We start from the raw sequence: 5,694 nt of genomic DNA, 5'->3' as shown, positions 1-5,694 counted from the left end.
GGGGTGGAGAGAGGGGGGGGGGGGGGGGGGGGGTTGGGGTGGATGATCGGAAGGGAAAGAAAAAAAAAATACAAATCAATAGCGGAGGAGCAGGGGGCCCTGTGATGGCATGGCTAATCACGCTGGAGCATTAATGTTTCAGGACGCGAGGAGCTACCCCCGGCCTCAGCCTTCGCTGGCTGCACCGAGGCACCACACACACACACACACACACACACACACACTCAGAGACACACACACACGCACACACAGATACAAACACACACGCACACACGCACGCAAACACACACGCACATGCGCACACACTCAGAGACACACACACACGCACACACACACGCACACACACATACAAACACACACACACACACGCACACACACACTCAGAGAAACACACACACATGCACACACACTCAGAAACACACACACACGCACACAAACACACACACACACGCGCACACACACACACTCAGAGACACACTAACACACGCACACACACATACAAACACACACGCATACACACACACATGCACACACACACAAACACACACACGCACACACACTCAGAGACACACACACGCACACACACATACAAACACACACGCAAACACTCAAAGACACACATACATGCACACATGAAAAGGACACGCATGCATCCACACAAACGCACACAAAAAATTGCACAGAAACAAACACGAACACACCCAGACTTTCATACACTTGGACGCATGCACACACCTGCGGAAACACGCGCACACACATAGACAAACACACACACATGCACACACACACACACACACATAAATACACCCACACCCACACACACACACACACACACACACACATTCACTCTCACACAAACACACCTTGAAGGCCCAGCTGGGCTGTAAACAGAGGGGATGATGGGACAGTAGTGAAAAAAATGTAAAAAGGAAAATATAAATCCAAAGAATCAAGCACAGCAGCAAAAACCCCATCAATAAATAGCGTTTGCTTTTGTATCATAGATTTATTTGTTGCTGGCTATACAAAACATAATCTTTTCGAAACAACCGACCTGAAAAGAACATTAAATTAGTTTGTTTGGCCACTGACAATATAAACCTGCAGTAGTGGTGCAACCAATCTCAAACATTATCCACAAAGCAAAAAAAAAACTGTTCCCGTTTTGTCCTCAAAAAGGGAAGACGGGGGTCAGGAGGAAGCAAGAGTGCAAGTAAGGTTCACATTTCACCTGAAGAGATTCAACTGCCTCGAAAGCCCACTCCCATATTCCCTCCACTATAGACCCAGCGAGGCTAAACACACAGCCATTTTCTGGCCAGCGGTTTCTGAGCATGGCTAACACCGGCTGACGACCTCTCAGCCAGAAAGAGACACCCTTACGTTTGGAGCACGACTAATTAGACACAGTTTGATGTCACATGTAGGCCAGTACACCAGAAGATGGGTGTCTTGCATCTTAGAGCCAATAAGAGAGCCAGAATAGAAGGTGAATCAAGGGTCGAATGTGGGGGGTTGATTGAAGAGAAGATGGGCCGTCCCCTCCATGACACGCAGCCGGCCCCTGTACAGGGGACGAGGGCGGACTCATCCTAGATATAATAGCAAATAACAACATTAACATTGTTTCTTACCAACTGTAAGACTGTGTCATGAAGAAGCCCTTTATAATGTACTGCTAGGGGTGATGAGTCATATTTAAAAACGAGGTTTGGTTCAGGAAAACCGACAGACTTGCTTGGTGTCCAAGGATAACCGACCCCTAAACGGGTTCATTGTAATAGTACCATTATTCATACGATTAATATTATTATCGTTACGGTCATTTTTACTATTATTATTATCCCTAATGGTTATTGCACCTAAGGACCTCTTCAAGATTCCCTCATTCTCCTCATCCGCAAAAGGGTTTACATTACCGTGACACTATAGGCCAGAATGTGCAGCATTGCCAAGACACTGTCAAGAGTTGTTATTTCTAACATTGTCTAGTTTTAAACATGTGCGTGATTTGTGAAGCATTTAACTGTAAGGGCAAGGGACCACGGCCAATTACCACTACTGCAAAAAGGAGGCAAGGAGAGAAAGATTCCCCTGAAGAAAAAAAATACACATTTGAGTAACTGTCGAGATAAGCCCAAACTGCACTGTGAGGGGAGTTAGTGTGTTTGTGTGTGTGTGTGTGTGTGTGTGTGTGTGTGTGTGCGTGTGTGCGCGTGTGTGTGTGTGTGTGTGTGTGTGTGTGAGCAGGCTTGTGCACGGGCGTGTAATCTGCCTTTGCCCGTGTGCATTAGCCAGGGACAGAGAGGAACCAGGCTTGGCCGTGTCAGAGGACTGCTACTCCCCTTGCACTGAGTCATAATCTCCCTGTAAACTCTTAAGGTATTCGCTGTTTATGCCACAGCCTCCGCGCAGGGCTCTCCGCGGACGTTAGCCGTGCATAAATCACGGTGCGACAGGCCGACCGCTCCCTAGCAGAGCCTGGTACGGGGATGGGGGGCGGGGGGGGCGCCACGGGCTGCACCCTGGGCCCTCCCGCCCCGGTACTCGCTGCTTCTCCCCCCACCACCCCCACCAGATGTGCTCTCCTATCTGCTGCTACACCCCCACGTGCTCACCGCACACACGCACGCACGCACGCACGCACGCACGCACGCACGGACACAGAGACAAACACGTACACACACACGCGGGCGCAGATAAGGGCGCACACGTGCACATATATATGTGAGCGCACGCACACACACACACACACACACACACACACACACACACACATACACACAGAGACATAAGGATGCACACGTACACATAAATATGTGTGTGCACACACGCACCCACCCCCACTCACACACACATACATACACACACTCACGCGCGGAAACCCTACAACCATGCTGAAATATTTACTCAGCTCTCCTCTCCATCCTGACTCTCCAATGCTTTGCTTTCTACTTGGTTTTATTCATCACTGCAACGATAAATTGCAGGCGCCAGTCATTCTGGTTGGAGGATGAAATCATGCCTCATGTTAAACCTTATCCTTCAAATATTTCAAATTCGGTTAAAATGACGTAAATGTGATTTCATAAAAGGCCAGGTCATAAATAAGCATTGAGGTATTTAAAGGGAACATAAGGCCTGACTTTCATTCAGAGGAACACCGCTTTGTGTTATCTTCGGCCAATCGGATAGATCGCTCAACACGTAGATCTCTTACATGACCGGATCAGTTCATGCACTTGATTTGGACTGCCGTTATGTCAGGTCAAATTAGATCTGTGCATTACAGAACAATTCATAAGGAGGGTTGGACAACGTCTACATTGCCGATGTGTCTGGCTGTGGCGACCAGGGATATCAAACAGCTGCAACTCGTTAATGACTTACTAATTAAGGAATTGAGGACACTTTGAGCCATCCTCAACCTCAGGATACACCTAACAATCCATTTGAACGCATATGGATGCATGTACAATCTCTAGATTCGTTGAGTTAGATCAAGAAGCAAAACAATTTGCTCAGTTACCACAGATATGTAAGGCCAATGTTATCATTATCGTATGCTGAATTTAAAAAAAGACACAATGTATTTGTTTTATCACTATATATTTATATATATATGTTTCTACATCTACTAAATTATTTCATTATTATATTTATAAGCTGTAGTGCGTCTGCCGCTTTCAATCAAAATTATATATAATTATTTTTTCTAATAATTATATTAAAGAAATAATGAAATGCTGCCTTTTAAATAACGGGCATCATTTTTTCAAAATGAACAAACACATCAATGCTATACTTTCTTCAAGTTCTGAGCATGGGTTTTTATAAAGGCACACACACACACACACACACACACAAACACACACGCACACACACACACGCACACACACACGCACACACACACACACGCGCACACACACACACACACACACGCACGCACACACACACACACACACACACACACACACACACACACACACACACACAACACACACACACACACAAACACACGCACATAAGGTGTCAGTTCCTTCTCAAGCCCTGTTAGATCTTAGATGGCCGTCTTCAGTGACAGTATTGATTTTCCCCAGCGAGCGCTCCTTCCTTTAAGCCCGTGCTCAGGGGTCCCCGGGCAGTGGTTGTAGGAGCTTGAGTTCCGGTCCTCGGAGCCCACAGCGTCGAGCTGTTGTCCCTGAGTCAGATCGCTGCTTGTTGTTTTCATCCAGGGCCGGTCCCTGGACGTGCATACACACACACATGCACACACACACACACACACACCCCCCCACACACACACACACACACACACACACACACACACACACACACACACACACAAACGCAAGCATTTACACACCCATACATATACACATACTCACACACACATACGCACACGCACACACATACATACATGCACACATAGACGCACACACGCACACACAAACCCCCAAACACACACACAGAAATGTAGACACATACACACTCACACAAAAATACAAATACATATACACACATAGACACACAAGTTGACTTACACACAGACACACACACACATGTAGACACAAACACACGTACACAAACAAACACACACAAAAGTTGACGTACACCACACACACAAGTAGACACAAAGACACATGCACCCACATACACACACACAAACACACATACATACACACTCCTTCCCACACACACAAACAGGGGTAAACAGGAACACACCTCGACGTGAGATCCGGCACTTCAGTCAACTTTAGATAAAACAGAGGAGCATTTCCGTTTCCATGGCTTCTCTAAATGTCACCCATTCAAGTACAAGTGAGTGACAGGGGGAAACTAAGAACTGAGAAAAGTCGCTGGACTTTTACTTGTCCTTTCATCTGTACTTTTACCTGTACTTTTACCTGTATTTTTACCTTTACTTTACCTGGACTTTGGGCCAGACTTTCTGTTTGCAGTGGATTGCCTTGACTTTGACACCCCAATATGTAACGAGAGATAATGTGCTATCATAATATCAATACAGTCAGTGACTGAATACTGAGGCACCAGAACAGCTCAGGAATTTTGTACTAGAAAAACTTTTTATAGCATCACAATGATCACTATCAGGTTGTTGATTAAAAACAAAGAAGTGAAATGTCTTGGTTTGTTATAATTTGGTGATACATCCCTGCTGGACAGAAACACACACTCTGATTGATTAACTTGGATTCAGGATCACAGCGGAGTTGCAGGAGCAGCCAGCACAACCAGAATCAGGAGGAGGTGGGAGGAGGAAGAGGAGGAGGTGTGAGGAGGAGGAGGTGAGAGGAGGTTAGAGGAGGAGGAGGAGGAGGATGGAGGAAGAGGTGAGACGAGTAGAAGGAGGAGGTGGAGGAGGAGGTGAGAGGAGGAGGAGGTGAGAGGATGAGTAAGAGGAGGAGCAGATGGGAAGAGGAGGAGGTGGGGGGGTGGAGGAGGTGAGGTCCTCTTCGCCTGCCCAGAAATGCCACCACCGCTACCCACTAACTAGCCCTGGTTTGGCGTCCATCTTGGCTGGAGGCTGCCTGCAGGTGATGGTGGTGGTGGTGGTGGTGAGGGGAGGGTGGGGGCCGTGATGCTAATTGGAAGCTTTGAAGCGATCAGAAGCACGCAGATCTCTCGAGCTTTGGTCGGGACGTCACTTCTCTTCTGCTTCCACCTCACCCA

This window comes from Pollachius pollachius (assembly GCF_949987615.1).
Source record: "Pollachius pollachius genome assembly, chromosome: 5".
NCBI lineage: Eukaryota > Metazoa > Chordata > Actinopteri > Gadiformes > Gadidae > Pollachius > Pollachius pollachius.
This window is presented reverse-complemented; position numbering follows the sequence as displayed.